This window comes from Callorhinus ursinus, unplaced genomic scaffold (genome assembly GCF_003265705.2).
Source record: "Callorhinus ursinus isolate GAN/ISIS: 27379988/994484 unplaced genomic scaffold, GSC_fseal_2.0 scaffold35, whole genome shotgun sequence".
NCBI lineage: Eukaryota > Metazoa > Chordata > Mammalia > Carnivora > Otariidae > Callorhinus > Callorhinus ursinus.
The window spans coordinates 10,491,168-10,513,832 of NW_027397097.1; the positions used below are offsets into that span (position 1 = coordinate 10,491,168).

The following is a 22,665-nucleotide window of genomic DNA, read 5'->3' on the forward strand; positions in this document are numbered from 1 at the left end:
AAAAAAGAAGAAGAAGATAGTAGGAAGGGAAAAATGAAGGGGGGGATTTCGGAGGGGGAGATGAACCACGAGAGACTATGGACTCTGATAAACAAACTGAGGGTTCTAGAGGGGAGAGGGTGGGGGGGATGGTTTAGCCTTGTGATGGTATTAAAGAGGGCACATACTGAATGGAGCATTGGGTGTTATACTCAAAACAGTGAATTATGGAACACTACATCAAAAACTAATGATGTAATGTATGGTGATTAACATAATAAAATAATAAATAAATAAATAAATAAATATCACCTTGAGTTTAAAAAAATAAAAATAAAAAAATAAAAATAAAATGCAAATAACCTCAGAACTAGATAGAGGTTCTAATAGAAGATGGGGAATTTTACAGGATTTGGACTCAGAACATTTGAGTTCGAGCCAACCAAGTTGTGTTATCTTGAAAGACTTACTTTGCCTCTTCATCCCCCCTTTTTCTCACATAGGAACTTTAATATAGTCATGGGGGAAATATCATTATAAAGACAAAAGAAAACCCAGTGAAGGCAAGCTTACATTGTTTTTGTGAGAATTAAATAATATGTAAATGTGACCCATATACTGTATGCAGCTCTAAGCTGTGTCCTTATTATCATATTTTCTTTAAATAAAACCATTGTATTTTGCAGGGAGATCTCCAATCATTGGGATGGAATCTGGCAGGAATTTTGCCTATCACTGTTAGGCATATCATTGGCTTTCAATATTATTAATCAAAGAAAGGGAGAGTCAGATTAGATAAACCCCACATTCTTTAGCAAACCAAAGACAAAACAAGACAGAGAATCATAGAACCACATTTGTCCAAGTGGTAAGCTTCAGTTGGATCTGAAAATCTGTTCACAAATTGGTTTTTATATAATATGTTCACTTTTCTAGTGACAAATGACTACTCGCACATCAATGCTAACAAAGTTTTTAGAGCTATTTTTAAAATAACTTTAAAATACAGATTTTGTTTAAAGCTAAGGCTATCATGTTTTATGTTTAAATGCTTATCATGTTTCATCATGTACTTTAAATATATTTTTACCATTCTAATTGGTTTCTTGACAGTACTATTGTACCTTTGTCTATAGAAAAATACCCAGTCATATTATCAACACCTCTTCACAATATTTGGATCATTTGATATTCACTAAGGAGAAGTTGAAAGCTTTAATAATTTAAAGGAATTAATCTAGTTTCAAGTTATTATTCTCCTTGGGAAATTATAATAAATGAGAAAATTAGCTTTTGAAGAAATTAGTGAACTATTATCTCAAATGTGTAAGCAACTCTTATGAAGACAATGTTCTGATAAAGGAACAACAATAAAAATAAAACAAAACAAAACAAGAAATCACTGAATGTCATTCTTTTTGGTGTGTTTAAGGAAAAGAGAATATTCCATATTTATAATAAAAATAAAATAGCTTTAAGTGGTGGGAAGAAAAAAAAAAGATACTGTCAACGCTGACATTCACAGATAGGAGAATTTTAGAGTTATTCTGCTAAAATATACCAAGTCTCTCATACCTCAGGTTATGTTTCTGAATACCTGAACGCTAACTGGACATTTCACTGAGATTATGGTCAAGAGAATTCCATTATTTAGGTGACTGTGAAATATAGAATGTTGACTCTACTTTGGATTGTCCTCCAGGGTGCTGGCTACACACCTTTTGCACTGATATTTACAGAAGAGATATTTAAAGTTAAAAAAATATGTGATTAGCTAAATTGAATTTTATGGGGACACTGGGCCACGTCCTTGGACTTGTGAAGAATACCACATGATCTTTCTTAATACAAATCAAGACCTTGTTTGTTTCACAAAAGCCTGCAATCTCAGCATCTCACTAACCTTTTAAATCACTGCAGTAAATGGAAAAAGAAGACTTTCAATTGATGGACAGTGACATTTCTCCCTGTCATAATTTTAGTTACAAAGCAATATGCTGAGGCTCCTATGTCTCTGCCTCCTCTAGGCTTCATCAGGGATGATCTGTCTTCATGATCAAAACATTAATATAAGAAATTACTTTGTGTGTCCATGCCATAATCCAGATCAATGGAGGAGTTCCTCAGTTACCAGCTGGTAGGATCTAAAATTAGCCCTGCTTTCATCAACATAATATTCATAATGACAAAGGCATTTTAAGACCAACTACAAAAAAATTTAAAAAGACTAACTAAATTCCTCTTCCCACCCTAGCTCCCCTGTGTTGTCATATTCCACATCTCTACAATGATAGCAACATCAACAACTACAAAAATACTACTTTTTACCTCCCCGATGGGAAGTATCAGGCATTTGTCTGGCATTAGGCATGCAATATCTATCATTCCTATTATCAATGTCACTGTTCCTTTCACCATGTGGAATACATAGATTGAATAGAGGTTCAGCAGGGCTAGGTAACTTACTGAAGTTAGGGGGCTGGGGACTGGGCTTCTCTTTCAGTTTGTCTATTAATTCTCAATCTTAGCATTCTTATGCTAACCTCGTTCTTACAATTTGAGTTCTTCCGAGTAAATATGAATGAAATGATCTGCTGGTGTCACAATAACACCATCTCACTGTTCCTCAAAATATACATACAATTTCTACTTTTGCTCCTAGTGTTTTAATTAACTGGAACAACATCTAGTTGTAGAACTCTACCCTAAAGAACAGTTATTCAAAACATAATTCAAATACATCCTATCCAAAAGGCGATCATATATTTTATCACATACCATTTTGTCCTACGAACTTTGAGATCCTGGCTCTGCTGGCTTTATCTCTTAAGGTTCTTGGCTTTTTACTTTATGCCCCCAAAACATGCAGTCACTGGTCACTGCCTGGACACAACATGTATTTCTTTATATTGGTGTTTCTGCTTATGCCCTGCCTGGGACGTTTTCCTCAAAATGTTTATTCAGTGAACACCTATTTTTATTCCTTAGGAACCACATTAGGTATTAACTCTTCTAGGGAGCCTACTCTGTTTTACAAAGTTTATGTTCCCACAATAATATTCTATGCTTGCTTTTTAATGGGTGCTATTTGAGCACCTATTATACTAAAATTATTCATGTTTTATCTTTCTCCCTCATAAGCCAATGTCTTGTTGCCTCCACAGCACTTTGTCTAAAGCCAGGCACATTTTTAAATAAATATATGAAGAGAAGTTTTATAACTTACCAAAATATGCTTTATAAAGTATTAATTATTGCTATATGTTTATATGTTCCAGCCCATTACTTATGTGTTATTACATATTAGATCAATAATGTACATGCCTTATCCCAGTGATAAAGAATACAACTCTCTAAAGATTGTCTGGCTTGGCCAAATATTAGCAGTAAGATATTGGACAAATTATTTAACTTGTCTTCATGATAGTTTTTTCATCTAAAATTAGAGATAATAATAATTTCTATCTAAGAGTGTTCTAATGAGAGTTAAATAACTGCATATATAAAGAGTTTTTTATAATAGCGCTCACTTTATACCAAACACACTATTTCTCCAGGTTCTATTCTTACCTATCAATGTATTAATTCTTAGCATTCATTTACATATGTACACTGAATGGATATATAGGCTAGGAAATGTACTGGGTTTTGAATTTATTAGGAAAAAAATCCATGGCCCTTGTTCTCATAAAGAACACAGCATGAAAAAGACAAAATAATAGAAATATTTGTTTGCATATGTCACAGACATTATATATACATGCACATGTATCTATATACATGAAATATATGATAAATTGTGATGTCATAAATAAAACCATCAAGAGAACTTGAGAGCATGATGTAGGTGCCCAGCCTTATGTCACATAACCAAATAAGGCTTCACTGAGGACCATTTAAGCTGAGAAATAATAAGAGTGAATTGAAAAAAAGTATTTTGAAAAGATAGACTATAACATGCAAGACTTGACTGCTAGAGAAAGTTTAGTGTGCTGGAGGAATTAAATAAAGGCCAGGATATAAGAGTGTAGTCAGCGAAGGGAAGCATGGCCGGAAGTTGAAGTAGACAGAGGTGAGAGAGTGTATGACTTTGTAATTAAAGTGAGACCTCCTTTCTGAACAGTCTTATACCAGCTGTAGAAGAACCCAGTAAATACTTACTATATGGATCTGAAGAGCTTCACTTGATATAATTATAACTTTACATAGATAACTAGACAAAGCGAGGATTTTCTTCAACTGTTTTCCTTAAAATAAAAAGCAAAATACCACATGACCCAATAATTCCACTACTGGGTATTCCCCCCCCCCCAAAAAAAACCCACTAATTCAAAAAGATAAATGCATTATTGCAGCATTATTTGCAATAGCCAAGATATGGAAGCAGCCCAAGTGTCCATGGATAGATGAATGGATAAAAAAGATGTGAAATGTGTATATATATGTATATATGTGTGCACATATATAAATGTGTGTGTGTATATATACATCTATAATAGAATATTACTCAGCCATAAAAAGGATAAGATCATGCCATTTGCAACAACATAGATGGACCTAGAAGGTATTAAGCTAAATGACATAAGTCAAATACCATCACACTTCACTTATATGTGGAATCTAAACAATAAAACAAATGAAAAAAACAAACAAAAAGCAGAATGATACCTATAAACACAGAGAACAAACTGATGGTTGCCAGGGGGGAATGGGGAAAATGAGTGAAGGGGAGTGGAAGATATAGGCTTCTAGTTACAGAATGAATAAGTCATGGGGATGAAAGGTACAGCATAGGAAATATAATCAGTGGTATTATAATTAGGTTTGTGGTGAATGATGGCAGCAACACTTGTGGTGAGCACTACGTAATGTATAGAGTTGTGGAATCAATACAGTGTACACCTGAGACTATTATAAGTTAGGTTATAAAAGACATTGTAGCTTCTGCTTTGATCTGTTGGAATATTTGTTCTGGAGGAAGCTGGCCACCAGGTCATAAGGACACTCAGTAGTCCCTGTGGAAAGATGCACATGGAAGAGTACAGCCAACTTGCTAACAGCCAGAGCCAACTTGCTGATTATGTGAGTGAGTTACCTTGGGAGTGGATCCTCGAGCCCCAGTCAAACCTTCAAAGGACTACAACCCTGGACTACATGTTGACTTTAACTTCTTTAAAGACTATAGGCCAGAACCATTTAGTTAAGTTGCTCATAAAAGCCCTGCTTTATGAAAACTATAATAGTTATCAAATACTGTTATTGCTTTATACCATTATGGTGTGGATCATTTTCTGTATAACTAGATAAGTAATGGATCTATAAATTCCTTTGTTGAGAATATTTTGCTTAGTTTCATTTCCCTTTTTTGGGGAGAGGAAGATGCAGAGGAGGAGATATTTCCGGGAAGAAGCCAGTAGCATGGTCAGTGGGGTATCAGGACCTCCAAATAAGCAAGGTTGATATAGATGGTGATGATAATAAGAATACAGGAAAAAATAACAGAACAAAGACTCCCTTCCCACGGAGGTACATTGGAAGGAAGTGTAAAATCTTCCTCTCTCTTCAGTGACTCTTTTCTCTTTTTACACATTTTGAATTTTCCCTTCTTATAAACAAACACACAAAACATGTTTTATTCTGTAATTCTGCTAAACCATCAGGGTGCTATTTACTCATTCATTTAACCATTTATTTAGCAAATGTGAAATACCACTGACCAGTATCTTCTCAGTGGTTGTGAGATAAAAATTTCAAGAGGGTCCCTACCCTCATCAGATTATAGAGAAGTCCATAAGAAATTATAAATTAGGCTGGCAAATGTCAATGATCAGGATCAGAATATGACACAGATCATGCACAAGGACAATGAAGACACAAAATAATGGTAGGCCTTAGTATGCATAGGAGCAGCCAAGGTCCTGATTTCCTCAGTGAATAATGGGCATGGCCCAGGAGTTAATAACAAGGATGTGATAGATGGTAGTGTAGCCAGAGTCTCAATGAAGCCAGACTTCTTTTTTTTAAAGATTTTATTTATTTATTTCAGAGAGCAAAAGAGAAAGAGAGAGAGAGAGCGCACATGAGCAGGGAGGAGGGGCAGAGAAAGAGGAGAAGCAGATTCCCTACTGAGCATGGAGCCCCACATGAGACTTGATACCAGGACCCCAAGATCATGACCTGAGCTGAAGGCAGACGCTTAACTGACTGAGCCACCCAGACACTCTGAAGCCAGACTTTTTATAGACCTATGAAGGGGTGGTTCTTTGGATACCAGTGGAAGGTATGGAGGATACTGAACTCACTTCTGAATACAAAGTACATAAGATATGTGAAAATAAGAAGGATTCTTTTGAAAGAATAGGATAAGTCAGATTCACAGAAGGAAAAAAAAGTTTATGCTGACATATGAGGCATGGGGAATACTCAGTGAAAAGTTTGAAGATGGAGAGGATTGTGATAGTTTAGGAACTGATGCCCATATAGCCCAAAAAAGGGATACAAAAAAAAAAAATACAATGGACAAGGGTCCATTATTTATGGGAGGGGAAGAAAGTTAGATAAGGGTATGGGAATTAGAAAGAAGTATAAAGGTGAGCTTATAATAAAAGACAGATGACCAGAGGCACTGATCTCTTAAGTAGTGGCCAAGGGTAAAGCAGTGTGAACCATGATTAATATATATGACCACTATATTTTCCTTAAGCATCAGGACTTAGGAGGCCCTTGACACAGTGTCTTACACATAGAAGACACTTAATATGCTTATGTTGAATGAGAGACCTCTGGGTCGAAAAACGGTATTTGAAAGTTATTAAGTTACAGATGATAATTTAAGTAATAGGAGTGAATACAAATACCCAAGGGGACTGTGATGAGATTTACAAAGTTAAAAACCTCCTGGGAAATGGGTGTATATGTGAATGTGTGTGTGTACATATACATACATGAATACATACATACATACAAATAGAAAACATTTGTGACCATCGATGTAAAAGAATGGAATAATAGATATATAAAGAAAAATGGTTAACTTACTCAAATTATGCAACGCATTCACTCTAAACTTTGCCATGCTATTCCCTGAGACCAGTGGTTTGCACCTGTAGCTGGCTTCAGCATCACCTGGGGACTTAGAAATACCAGTGCTTCAGCCCAACTTCAGAGCTATTGAATCAGAAATTGGGACTGGACCCCAGGCATTAACTCCTAATTATATGATTAGAATATTGCCTCATTATCTTGTCTACTAAGCAATTCTATGTGAGTGCCTTAGATTTATGCTCAATTTCATTTGGAAAGTATTTAGTGTACTCTAGAACAACCACTTCCTCCTCGTTCTCACTCCTCTACAAGAAAATATCTTCACCATTTCTGACAAGAGATTATTGTAATTTTAAAAACATTTTAAGCGATACAGAGCTAACTCTTACATGTGGACCATCCCATAAATTAATATTCTTGATTTTATAAAATTCTTCCATATTTTCAATTGATACATTACTCCATAGAACTCCTAATTTTACATACTTCTAAGTGTAACCTTGGAAAGGTTATTTAATTTCTCAGAGTCACCCAGGATGCTATAATAAATCAGAGGCAGGATATCTAGTCAAGTGTGGGGGATGATTTGTGATTCTGAATTCCTCAGACCCTTTTTTTTTGACCCAATGTAGAACTAAACTTTTAAACATACACACACAGAGTAGAAAACCATATATCAATAAATGTGTCATGTATTTGCCATGTAAACATTTCATCTTTAATTCCTTATTTTTTATCCTCTTAATTTAGTTCATGTTAATGCTTTAAAAATGATTATGCACAAGTCATTTCTATGTATATGTGCATTTATAAATATAGATCTATGCTAAAAAATTTAATCTTTCTTAATTATCTGCATTTAAATGTCTGTATAACATATTTCCTATTTATAGTCAGTTTATATGAAAACAACAGCTGCCCTAGAAAAATAATTGCTGGGAAAAAACCAGGGTATAACTAAGCAACCATGGGCATTTCCTGGTGAAATAAATCTATTTGACTGAAAGCAACTCTCAATTGAAATGGGAATAGGTAAACATCTATGAGCATGTTGCTCCTCCTTCAAGGGCAACCGAATTTCAGATTTAATTAGATAACTATATTTTCTATCTGTATTTTTATTACTTGTAAGCCACCAGGCTTCCATAATTCTCACAGTACACAAAGAGAGAACTGATATATTAATATAGAAACAAGAGAGACTGAGCATAAAATATATCTATAGAATGGCTTGATCAATCAATAAGAATATTTAATAATTACTTAACTAATTTTAACTTCATTAAACCCATACTTGTTTCCTAAGCTTCACTGACTTTAAATCTGTCTTTGTAGACCAGTTATTTGAAACTTAGTGAATTATAAGGAGATGTGTCCTGTTAATATTTTTTAATGGGATTTAGCCCAATACTGGGATTGTGCACAATATAATTTCAATACATGTTTGTAATAAATTGGTCAATAGTAGGATGAGTATTGCTGCTAGAAACCAAAACATTTCTATACGTTGAATCTTACTTTCATTTTCTTAACACATTTGTCTCTAAACTGAATATTTTAAAAGTGTTTATTAGATGATCTTGTAAAATATATATGATAAAAAATAAATTTCAAATGATATATAGTGAAAAGTAAGTCCCTTCCACTTTGGATCCTTTGCCCCGATCTTCTATTAATAAATTCTAGTATCCTTCAAAATATTTGCTGTTCCCATCCTTTTCTCCTTTGTAGCACATAGTAGACAATAAATTTTTGAATATACAAATATATATGTATATATGCATCTATGTGTCTATCTACATATGATATTACAAAATTAAGAGGCACTCTGTATTCTGTTCTGGACCTTATTTTTGCTTTTGGTTTGTGGGTGGTTATGTATGTTTGCTTTATTTTAGAAATGTTTCCAGTATATATGGATCCACTTTCACTGTATGAGAGCTCTCAAGTGGCCCATAATTATGTTGTTTAGTCAGACCCAATTATCAGGCATTTAGATAGTTTCTGATTTTTCACTGTTATGAATAAAGTTGCCACATGTATCTTTTTCATGCACTTTGGGGACATTGTTGTGTGCACATCTGTAGAGCAGAATTCCCAGAGTGAAGCTGCTGGGTTAAAAGGTCTGTGCTTTTAAAATTTTGAGAGAAACTGATAACTTGTTCTCAAATCAGTGACAGTTTTAAAACATGACTATACTGTAATTCCATTCCAAAATTCAAAATGTTACCCATAATCCCTCCCCCAATATACACAAAATAAACATAGAGTCTCAGTTTATTTTTTTTAAGTGTGCTGTTTAAACGGTTACTAGCTACATCCTTTTTCTCCAGTGCCCCTCTGTCCTCACATAAACATATAATCTAAGTAAAAATATCATGTTTGTCAGGCAAGCACAGCTTCAACACATGAGCCCTGGGCCCCTCTCCAATCAGATTGTCATATTCATCCCCCTGCTCTAAAGGTGATGAACCAAGTCACAATCCTGCCAAAAATGATTTTGAGTGTTTATTTACCCACAACCTTGTCACCATTGCCTTTTCTCAAATATGTTAATATTTGCCAGTGTGTCATAAAGAGTTAAAGGTGTCTCATTATTATTTTAGCTGGCATTTATTTCATTATAAAAGTGACTTAGTATCTCCCTCATTTCATTAAAACTTTGGATTACTTCATAAACAGATCTATTGTTCTTCAAGAGCTATGCTAATTTTCTCATTATTGAACCAAAATTATCGTATGACTTCTGAAGTAAGCACCCTAAGCCAATTCATTTGTTAAGCAAGTTTTATATTTAAAAGGTCATAGGAAATGTCCTAAGTGGATGGTAGAAGGGCCCTGTGGACAGGTGAAAAGGCAAAATAAATCATTAGAGTGGCAACATGCTATAACGAGCAGAGCCAAACACAGGGAATGTTTCATTGAACATATACCATTTAGTGAAAAAGTATGGTCCAGGCCTTGAAGAAGGGAAAAAAATAGAAAAAAAATTCATTGAACTGATGCAAAGAATTAGACCCTGTGTCAGCTGATTTCCATGCCTAGACATTTTTAAGGGAAGAGTTAGTGCTGCAGCTTACAGAGAAGGAAATGGAGGCTCAGAAATATTACCCAGTTAATGATGAAGGGAGAATTAAACCCAGTCTCTCTTTGCATACCTGAAATTTTTTTCACAGTATTGTACTCATTTTTATCAACATCAATTCTGATGAGAATCAGAAAAATAAGTTCACTAATAATTACAACTATGAAGACTGATAGAACTGTGACAGCGGGGAACAGAGAGAGAGGGGAAGGAAGGGGGAGAGAGAGCTGTCTTTTGCATTTTGCATGTGGGAAATGGTGAATAAGCTCCTTCTACAATGACTAAAGAAAGGTCATTAACTTTGAATCGGACACATGGCTTCAAGAACTGTGTTCCCATCTTCCTTTTTTCTTTTCTTTTCTTTTTTCTTTTTTTTGCCAGACCTCAAAATCTGCATCTCTTAACCATTCCCAACAATTTCAATGTATGTGTTCTTCAAATAGCTCTAGGTCAGACAGTAGTTTATAGTCTCCCTGAATCCGAGTTCATTGTAAGTGATTTAATGTGACAGGAGATAGAAAATTGTATTGGCACACTGTTGCTAAACTTAATTACTCACCAGATCCAACCCCAATCAATTAACTACAGCATTAGACAACATAAATTCTAGATTATCTTCTGTGAGAAAGGTTGCTACTCCTGATTCTTCTCAATTAACAACTCCACTCCTTTCATTTACTATGCAGAGCCATAGCCAGTAAATCCATGTTAATTTATAATAATCATGATTTATATTTATATAGCAATTGCCATTTTCAGAGCACTTTCGTATCTACTAGCTCAGTTCAGCTTCATCATTCAATAACTCATAATTCAAAGCAGGTAACATTTTTGCAACTTTTCCGGTCATTTAAGATGAGACTTGGAGAGGTCAATGGCTCATCCAATATGACATGCTTGGGAAATTTTAGGTATCAGACATGTCATATAGTCCTGGGAGGTCAAAAGATGTATTTTTCTGAAAACTTCTAAATATAACACATGAAGAAGCCAAGACTTAGAAAACTTCAACAATTTGTCTAAAGTCACATACCTAGATAGAGACTGGCAGAACCAGGAACCGCAGACAGTTTTTGTCTCCTGGCCGAGTGCAATATTCAAGCGATGCTCAAACTCCTAACAATTAGAAACAATACAAAAATCAGACATATTGGGGGAATTATGTTTAAACACTGACTACCAAGTCATTACAACCCATCTTGCCCTTGTGATACCTAAATTTTTTTGGCTGTAGCTACAAAATCTCAAGAGTAATGGCAAAATTAAAATTTTTAACTAACTGTTTTCTCAACATAACACAAAAGTACAATTCAGTTTGTTTTTCTCTGAAGGTATATCCCTTGAATTCCTAATTCTAAGACACTCTTCTTCACCATCTCCACACACACTGTCACTTCCCATCATTATCTCCCCTCACTGGCAGTAGATCTGTGTGTATTCACTCTGCCACCTTCTCAGCCAGTCCTACATATTTCCAATTCAACATTATATCCTTTTACCCCTAACACATGTTGTGTGTGTGTGAGTGTTTTCTGCTCCTTTCAAGTTCTTCACTTGATGCTTGTTCCCACTCTGGAATTTACTCACCTTCATTTGTTCCATACCTATTTAATTTTGGAAACCTATCTCACTTATTCTAATGTGTCTCCTTGGAATGCTCAGTTCATTTTGATATTTCCAATTTCAAAACACCTAAACATAAACACCTTTTGGAGATAATAAAGTGTGACCAAAGAAATAAGATAGCACTCATTGTCTTCCAGGCACAATCCAGAGACCTCTGCACATGGTATCATTCTTGATTATCATAATAGCAAGTTTTTGGTAGGATTAGAAAAGTTAAATGAGTTCTCATTAAGCTAAAGAGCTAGTATTAGAAACTGGACTAAAATACTACTACTACTAATAGTAATATTAATGATAATAAAACTAACAAGATGATTATTAAATTCTTCCTATATACAAGGGAGTGCTAAGTGATTTACTCATATTATGAAACTTTATAATGACAAAATACTCATAATAACCCTTATCCTACTTTACAAATAAAAAATAAGTTTATTTTTAAATATTTCATTTATTTGTTTGAGAGAGAGAGATACTGAGAGAGAGAACACAAGTAGGGGGGAGGGGCAGAGGGAGAGGGAGAAGCAGGCCCCCCACGGAACAGGGAACCCAACATTCAGGTCTGGATGTGGGGCTGAACATAGGGCTCAATCCCAGGACCCCAGGATCATAACCTGAGCCAAAGGCAGATGCTTAATTGCCTGAGCCACCCAAGCACCCCATGCCCACAGTTTTTAATAATGCTATTCAAAGTTTTTTAACTTGTATGTAATGAAACTTAGCCATGAACCAAACCAAATGATTTTACAGCTCTTGAACAAACTTACAACCATGTATCTATACTTCAAAGAACAGATACATAGCAAAACACCATGATTTATCATCAGATTTATTTTCTGTTTGACTTATATATTCTATGTCACACTTTTCTAAAGATGGAATAGTCTTGACCCTTTGCACTTTAAAATTTGTCTTGATGATCTGGCTAAGGGTTTATCGAAATGAAAAGGCAACCTACTGAATAGGACAAGATAATTTGTAAATTACATATCTGATAAGAGGTTAATATCTAAAATGTATAGAGAGCTTATACAAACCAACACCAAAATAACAAATAATCTGATTAAGAATGGGCAGATAACCTGAATAGACATTTTCTAAAGAAGACATACAGACACATGAAAAGATGCTCCACATCACTCATGATCAGGGAAATGCAAATTAAAACCACAATGAGATATACACCTCACTCTTGTCAGAATAGCTAGTATCAAAAACACAAGAAATAAAAAGTATTGGTGAAGATGTAGAGAAAAAGGAACCCTCATTCATTGTTGATGGGAATGTAAGTTTGTGCAGCTACCATGGAAATCAGTATGCAGGTTCCTCAAAAAATTAAAAATAGAAATATCATATGATCTAGTAATTCCACTCCTGGGTATTTACCCAGAGAAAATGAAAACACTAATTTGAAAAGATACATGCACCCCTATGTTTACTGCAGCATTATTTACAATAGCTCAGATATGGAAGCAATCTAAGTGTCCATCAATAGATGAATGGATAAAGAAGATGTAGTATATACAATGAAACATCACTCAGTCATAAAAAAGAATGAGATCTTGCCATTTGCAGCAACATGGATGGGCCTCCAGGGCATTATCCTAAGTGAAATAAGTCAAATACTTATTTCCTTTAGCCAATAGGATTTTAGAAATATGGCATAGCTAAAGCACTTGTGCAGTTGAGATTGCCCACAGGTGTGCCTCTGCGCCATCACCAGACATGCCTGTACTAGCCTGCTGGTCCCAGGAAGAAGATAAAAGACTTGGAAGGACAGTGAAAATAAGAAGATAAGAGACTTGTGGAGGACAGTAAAGATAATAAATACAAGTGAAAAAGACAAATACCATATAATTTCACTTGTATGTTGAAACTTTTAAAAAATGAACAAACAAAAAATCAAAACAAAAAACAAACAAAAAGACCCATATATACAGAGAACATACAGGTGGTTGCCAGAGGAGAGGATAGTAGGGGATGAGGAAAATATGTGAAGGGTAGTGGGAAGTACAGGCTTCCAGTTATGGAATGAAAAATCATGGAGATGAAAGATACAGCAGAAGGTATACAGTCAATGGTATTGTAATAGTGTTGTATGGTGACAGACGGTGGCTTCACTGAGGTGAGCACAACGTCATGCATAGAGTTGTCAAATCACTATGTTGTACACCCGAAACTAATGTAGCATTGCGTGTCAACCATAGTTCAATAAAAATAAAAATTGTCTTGGAAGTCAGTGTCCCTAAAATAACATTAATTTATGGATCATTTATAAGTGCTAAGTCTTATTTTCTCAAATCTCCAACTGTGTGCTATAATTATAAGTATGCAAATTTTATCAATTGGAAAACCAAAGCCTATAATTTCACAACAATAAGTGGCCAAACTAGAATCCAAATCTTGTTCTATTGCTTTCAAAGTCATCATTTCACACTATTCTCCACCATCTCTCTGGCATCAATAATGTGATTATAACATTATTGGCAACTGATGCATATTTGGTAGTGGAACTTTGCTTCTGTCTGGTTTTGCTGACACTGAAGGATCCTTTTTGTGTGATTACATATTCCTAAGCATAAATCAGAGAAGGTTGTGGAAAAAGCCTTTCCTCCACCCATGATTTCTAATTCATGTTAATGAAAAATCCTACTGAGTAAATGCAAATTATATTTAATTATATATTTAGAGATTTACTTATTTTGGAAAATAAATTATATAACATTAAGACTCTCTAATTAATGTGAATACATATGGCCATCATATGCTCAGCAGCCCAAGTTTGATCTTATAGAAATGATTAGTGAACACATTTTGTAGGCTTGAGGAAGATAGGAAGCAAGTTCTTACTAAATACTTGTTAAATAAGGAGTTAAAAAATTCATATTCATTCAATTATGCATCCAGTGTTAAAATTAATTAGCATTCCTTCCATTGTCTCACCATCTTTTAAAAAAAAATCACATTCTACACGCCTCTCAAATTCTTTTCTAAGGCGATTTTTTCTTCTTTCTTTAGGAGATTATTAACAGAAAATGACCGGGCAAGTCCAGTTCTTTGTCTCTCTCTCAGTATCAGGAAATAAGTGTATTATGAAGAAAAGAAACAGATAGAAATAATGCAAGATGCAATTTGTATGTATCATTTTGTTTAATATTTATAACAATCCAGCAAAGTAGCTATTATTATAATAAATTAACATTCCATTAAGTTAAGCTTTACAAATGTAATAACTTGTCATATATCAAAGTCATGGCAGAGTAGGCTAGAAACCCAGAAACATCTGATTTTGGAGACAGTGCTTCACGCTCTAGTTTTAGCTCTTAGTGTTCACTCACCAATTATTTTCTTCTCTCTTTTAACATAAAGTAGATATGTCTGTTAACCATGTCCACAAAATACTGCATAACAAATCACTCCAAAACTCAGTGTATTAAAGGAAAGATCATTTATCTTTGAAGATCTGCAGAGACCTGGGGGCAGCTGCTGCAACCTAAGCTTTTCTGTGGTGACTGTCCACAAGTGTCCTGTCTTCTTCCTGGGGCCAGCAGGCTGGCACAGACATGTCTGGTGATGTCACAGAGGCACACCTGTGGGCAAACTCAACTGCACACAAGTGCTTTAGCTACGCCATATTTCTAACATCCTATTGGCTAAAGCAAATCAAATGGTACCACCACGAGGTGACGCATATACTACACACACAGTTATGAGGTCATTGCAAAATTACTTATTAAATGGCATAGATATGGATAAAAAATAGGGAATCATGATCAGGAATGTAGTATACCAGAGAAGGGATAAACATTTCTATATCAATGCTTCTTAAACTGGAGTACAAATCAAGAACACCAACAAAGTTTCCTAAAAGTACAAAGTCTGGGCTACCTCTAGAGCTTAAATTCCTTTGATCTGGGTTTGGGCACCAAAATTAGTATTTTAACAAGTACCTCAGTGATTCTAAGGCTTCTATGTAACATTTTTTTCTTTCTAAAATGTGGCTCCTTGACAGTTCTCACAGAGATATTTTATTCAGTGTACCAACCCCCAGGCCATTCAGCTAAAAATGTTATGTCTGTGACTCAGCAATAAGAAACTCAGCTTTCTGTCCTAGCTCCAGAGAAATCACATGATTAAAATATTTTAACAATAGATTTGTCATTAATAATTTAATGATATTTTGATATTACATCACATACAAAAACGTGTATGTGATATGGTAATGGCCAGCACCAACACCGAAAGAATTGTCAAGTACAGCCCTCCTTTGGAGCTTGCAGGACAAGAGAAGAGACACAGGTGTGAAGTAATCTATTGACAAATAGATTTCCCTTTCATCTTTGTTCTAAAGCTTTCCTTGTATAAAACTTAATGAGTACTCTGTTATCTTGATAATGAAAAACAGTAACTAGAAAAAGTAGAATTTGATGATACTATAAAACAGTTGGTGCTCAAATTTCTTCAAAATTATTTTTGAAACTCTCTCAACTAGTCTTCCTTTCTAACATCAGGGCAAGAAATCATGTGATTTCTCTGGAGCTAGGGCAGAACGCTGAGTTTCTTACTGCTGAGTCACAGACATAACATTTTTAGCTGAATGGCCTGGGGGTTGGTACACTGAATAAAATATCTCTGTGAGAACTGTCAAGGAGACACATATTAGAAAGAAAAAAATGTTACACAGAAGCTTTAGAATCACTAAGGTACTTGTTAAAATACTAATTTTGCTGCCCAAACCCAGATCAAAGGAATTTAAGCTCTATAGGTAGCCCAGAACTAACTTGTCTAATACTAAGATTTCAACCCATGCTTTCTTTATCTTTTTGTTTGCATGTTCCTACCATATAATTTTTTATCCTTTTGCCTGAGAAAAAAAGCAAAAAAAAATATTGGATGTCCACTCTAGTATATTCTTCTCTGTTATTAATCCTTTCCTTTAAATAGCCTTTAAGCTATTTTACAACTCAATAATTAAAAAAAAAACAACAACAACCAACTGATCACAATGCAAATGATTCTTGTACATAGAAAGGCAAATGAATCATGTTCAATGAGATATGATTGATTATTGTGTTGTAGATACTGGCCAGTTTTGCATCTAAATAAAAATCCACTTCAATATTCTGGATTGCCTACATCTGTGTGTACTTTTTGAAATCTACATTGAAGGGACTATATCTTACTGGTTCCCTCTTCATTAATAATTTAAATAGAATCTTTGATATATGTTTATTCTATATGCATATGAGTACATATTACAAAAACAATTTCCCTAATCACTCTCATTTCTAAGCTTTCTGAATTATGTTGTTTCAATTTTGTCTCTTTGATTCAATATTTATTTGGGTTTTGCTTTTTAATCCAGTCTGTCTTTTCTTCTGTGTTTATATTTTCATTTTTAATGTAAATTATAAATGTTATCTTTGTTGAACTATATATGTACTGTATATTATTTTTATTTTAACATATATTTATTAATATAAAGTCTTTTGCTTTGTTGTCATTTCCTAAAGATTTCTCATTTTCCTCTTGTTTGGTTGGAGTTTATCTTTAAGTAATTTCTTCAAGAATGGCTTATATGAATAATAGAGCCTGAGAAGGAGAAGAAACACAACAGTACTTAAGCTACTAAAAGATCTTCAGCTTCATTTATTTTAAGAAAAATCCTTAGTCACACTGAGAAACCATTTGTTACTTATCATGTTAGCAAAAATCTGAGTTTGACAATAAATCCCAGAAACTGGAAAAAAATTGACTCTTTATATATTGCTAATGTGAGTTCAAAATAATGAAACCAATAAAATACAATTTGTGAATATCTATCAGAATTATAAATGCCTTTAACATTTGCCCTAGCAATCCTACCTCTTGGAATTTATCTTAAAAAATACCCACATATGTTTGCCATATGTACAAACTATATACTGTAGCATCGCTTTTAGTAACAAAGTATTAGGCACAAAATGAACATCCATCAATGGAGGACTGGTAAAATAAACCAAGGGGTATTTGTACATATAATATAATACTAGGATCATCTTAAAAAATGAAGAATATCTCTACACTGCTATGGGGGGGTGGGGAATCCTAAAACTCTAGAGTAGATCATCAAGTAAAAAAAGGAAATTATAGTATGGGGTATACAATGTGTTGCTACCTTTTATAAAAGGGCCGATAATACTAATATATACACATATTTATTTGTATCTATTTTAGGAAACATTGGAAGGATATACAAGGAAAAAAAGTGGTTACTTTTAGGGGCTGAGAGGAGCATTAGTGGACAAGACATAAATGATAGAACACCTATCAGTTAATAACTGTCTTATTTTAATCAGAATTATATTTAAATATATATTTATAATATATATAAATAATATATATACACTATATATAATATATACTATAAATATATTATTATTAAGGTATTGTCTCAAAAATACATGTTTACACACACACACACACACACACACACACTAGTATACACTATCCATATGGGAACATTAACTAATCTATTGGTGCAAAGACCAATCAAAACACATTCTGGCCATATGACTACCCTAGAGAGTATAAACATCCCTAGTTTTGAATGTTGAACCCTGTAAATATATTACTTCTAAACAGCATAATTTTTTTAAGTTTAAATACAACTAAAAGCAAAACACATAATCAGGTGTCCTAAATTCTCATAGAGTACATACAATACAGTGAATGCTTTTACACTTTCAGGAATCACATAGGCTAAGGTATGAAAATACAGTAATTATATTCTTCAATAATACTCTCAGTATAAACAGTAATCTAGATTTTTCTAGGGCATAATTCCTAACAATATATATTTAAGATCTACTCTTCTTATAATACCATCCACAAAAATTTCCAAAATCTAATATATTTGCAAGTACTATATATTATGTCCTTACACCCAATAAGAGCTATTAGCATCTTGAAGGCTCTAAGAATTATGCAACTAAAGGAACCTATAAAAGGTATTTGAGATGTCTCCTTAATAAATTATAAAACCATAGAATTATTTATTTTTTTCAGTATTCCATTCAAAAGTATGTTTGATGTTCTTTGCTAACTTTTTTAGATAACATTACATATCTAATTAAGAATACATAGTCAAATTGGCACTGATTATGACCTGGTAGCCAGGGTGTCCAGCATTTTCCCCAATAACTGTACTCCTGAATGTTTTTGTGTTTATCAAATTCAAAATAATTCAATCATTTTAAATTTAAATTTTAGGGAAGAGTTTGCTAGATAAAAATGCCTAAATGGCATGGTCTAAAAATATCCATTCTACAGCTGCTCAACTACCTCAATTTCATTTTCAAAACAGGTTATGAATAAAAAAAGTAAACAATTGATAAATAAATAAGAAAATTCTAGAATTAAAGACAATAAAGTATGGCAGAAAATGCTTGGGAGTTTGGTTCTAGACATACTTGGTTTTCAATCTTGCATCTTCTACTTTGTAAGCTGCATAAAAATGAACAATTAGCTTTTCTGACTTTCAATTTTCTAATCTATATATATATGTGGATATGCACCTTGCATGGATATTGTCAGAATCACATAAAATATGTGTCAATTGCTTAACACAGTGACTATCATGAGAACTGATTTAGTTTTCTTCCTCCCTGTCTAGAAATGTAAGCAAGAGTGGGTTATTTCTTATTAATTCAAGATTCATTCACAAAATGTATACTAAGTTGTTAGGTCAGTGGGCCAGTGGAAGCAAAACCAGCTTCAATTTAAAGGGGAAAAAATTCAAAATGAAAAGATGACTTTAGGCTTACGTTTCTATGGACAAAGAGCAAGCTAACAAAGCTGCTCAGGTACAAACATAGAGCTGTTCTCATAGAAGATGAAGCATGTCTCAAAGAACTAACAGCCCCAAAGAACCACACATGGGGGTAAACTGGTTCCTAATATATATCCCCTGCCCTGAGACAGTAAGATTTGGGGCATGTGCTTTTGCTATCCCTTTTTGAATGAGAGTGTCTATTGGGTTATTCTATCACTACCTCCCAACAGATTTTTTATTTGTTGGAAAAGGTAACAACATTTGAGACCACAAATCTCTGCATTTGAAAACAAACAAATAAGCTAACACCTGGGAGACCAATTCTGAGGAGCCTCATCCACACATGGACAAGATATAGACACTGATATCTTTTTTTTTAAATACTTTATTTATTGAGTAATCTCCACCCCCAATGTGGGTTTCGAAGTCAGGACCCTGAGATCAAGAGTTGCATGTTCTACCAGCTGAGCCAGCCAGGTGCCCCAACATTATCTTATACTTTAAGCTTGAACTTCATGCTATCGTGGGATATGACTTCTGGTGGCCTTGAAAAAGGGTGTTAGTTACTTTACATTTCTGGAGAAATGTGAATATTTTATGACCAGAGGGCAGACTGTGGTAGATTAAAGTTAGCCCAAATTTGTTGCCATTCCATGTCTTTAATCTGGGCTGATCCATGATTTGCTGTGATTGACAGAATGAGGTAAACTTGTAACTTCTTAAAGTGCACTTTAAATGGACTTGTAAGAAATCTGCATCTTCCATTTTTATTTTTATTTTTTTATTATGTTTAGTTAGCCACTGTATTGTACATCATTTGCATCAACATGGATGGAACTGGAAGGGATTATGCTAAGTGAAGTAAGTCATGCAGCTTCCATTTTTAATACTCTCTCTCATGGAATCCAACTTCCATGACCTAAGAGCTCAAACCATGTAAGGAGGTCACATGGAGGAGAACTGAGGTGCTCTAATGAACTGCCCCACCTGATGGCCAGCCACATGAATGAGCTGTCTTGGAGGTTTGAGCCATCTGAGTCTCCCAGATGACGGCAGCTCCAGCCAACACCACCTAAAACAGAATTTCCCAGATGAGCCCAGTCAACCTGAGTCATGAGAGGTAGTAAATGGCTGTTATTATTTTAACCTATTGTGTTTGGTGGTGTTTTTTTTTATACAGAGACATAGATACATAGTCATAATATTTGTTAAATGAATTCTAAGGATGGAGAAAACACTTTTATATCCTAATTAACCTGTAAATTTCTAAGAGCTAAAGATGATTGGTTCTGTTTCCCAATTTCCCTGTCCACAGCTTATGAATTCTCCTTTTGTGGATTATTTCCTGAGAAGTAGCAGAACTAATTTTCAAAGTAACATGCTTTGGTTAAGAAGAATTATTAGAGATGAAACCTTAGCCCAACCATTTATTAGTTGTGAAAACTCATTAAACTATTCAAGATTTTGGATCCTAAATGTCACCTTTTAAAATGGAGATAATAATACCCACTTTACAGAATGCACATGAGTATTACATGAAATAAGACATAAAAACCATCCATCAAGAATCTCCTCTAGTACTACTATTGTTATCTAACAAGAGAGAAAGTGGCTTGTTGGGATGAGTCTATGAAATGATTCTGTCTTTCAGAGCAGACAGAGGAGGTTGATATCCACATGGTACAAATTATTATGGTAATTTAGTTAAAGAATGGTAAGTGTTATTTTCTTAGAGAGAAACCTGACTTTTCTATAACTAATAAACACTCTGGGGAAATTTACCAATTATTTCCTTGGCACCTGGAATTGGGGAAGTCATTTTCTAAGGTAGTTCATGATGCCACACATACATATTTCCCCTTTCACAATACGGGATGTGTTAGTAGGTAAGATGATGGCAGAAAGTGTGCATCTGGCTCCCCTAAACCTAGGCAGATGAGTTCCTTTCTTAGTAGCCGCTTGCCTATTCAATCAATGCTAATCTGGACTCCATTTCATCTCCTTACACTCTGAGGGAGAAGCCATGCTGATTAGCAATCAAAGACAATAGCTAGGTTTTCACTGTTTTTCCCCTAAAGTAAATACAAATCACAATATAACTCCTTCCCAGCGGAGGGAGATATCAACAGATAGAAACCTGAAAGAACTGTAAAAAGCATGTGTATTCAGCTATATATTTTGTAAATGCTAAGTCTACTTGTTTCTTCAAGTAGAAAAGCTTAATAAAAATAACAAGAAACATTTTTTTTGAACCCAGTCCCCTTGTGTATGCACTCTATGCCACTCCCTATAACCCTATGACGACTTTATGCCTGTGTGAAACAGACTCAAATCCATTGCTGTTTAGTGCTTCTACTGTGGAAACCGCCTTGGAATCTATGTCAGCGAGAATGGGATGAAAAATATTTAAGGACATATAAAGAATTAGAAAGGTTTATTTCCTGCAGTGGTTCACTAAGTGTGGTCCCAGGCCAACAGCACTGGCATCTCCTGAAACTTGCTAGAAATGAAAATTATGGGGCTCTACCATAGACCTGATAACTCAAAAACTCTGTAGATGCGTCATGCAATCAGTGCTTTAACAAGTCCCCCAGGTTCTTCCGAATGCTTAAAGTTTGGGAACTGTCAGTGCAGCGGGTGGAAGTGAAGAAAATTCCAAAAACCCAAAAGAAACACTAACCCCCTGATCTCTCAGAAATATGGATTTCAAGATTCATTCCATCAAAGAGCAAGGAAAGGCATTACACATCAATATTAGAGGGTTGAAAGAGTTTTACTTTTAGAATCAGAAAGAATTGGAATTAATACATGACTCTCTAACCCTGTCTGATTTTATGTAATCTTTATAAATTTGCTCTCATCGTGAAATAAAAATAACAATGTCTCCCTCAGTAGGTATGAAATCACATAACACATCTAAAATATCTAGTATAGCACTGGGAACCCAGTATCCATTCTATTCATTTTTCGTGTTTGCTAAAGATATGGGCAGTAACTCCAACTCAAGAGGGTACAGGCTGCCTGCTTCAGGGGGTGAACAGAAGGTTGTGAGAAATGGGGATGGCAAAATAAAAGTAGCAGAAAGATAGGCACTGAGGAGGTAACTCATTCCTTATCA

General features: G+C 34.5%; 1 long non-coding RNA gene across 1 annotated transcript in view; it reads right to left on the bottom strand.

Annotated features, from left to right (window-relative positions):
* Positions 1–22,665, bottom strand: part of LOC141370452 (uncharacterized) — a 1,695,799-nt gene that overhangs the window by 1,388,815 nt on the left and 284,319 nt on the right. Inside the window, exon 2 of the long non-coding RNA XR_012374485.1 lies at positions 11,142–11,224. This is a non-coding gene — a long non-coding RNA (uncharacterized lncRNA). The remainder of the gene's footprint in view (positions 1–11,141; positions 11,225–22,665) is intronic.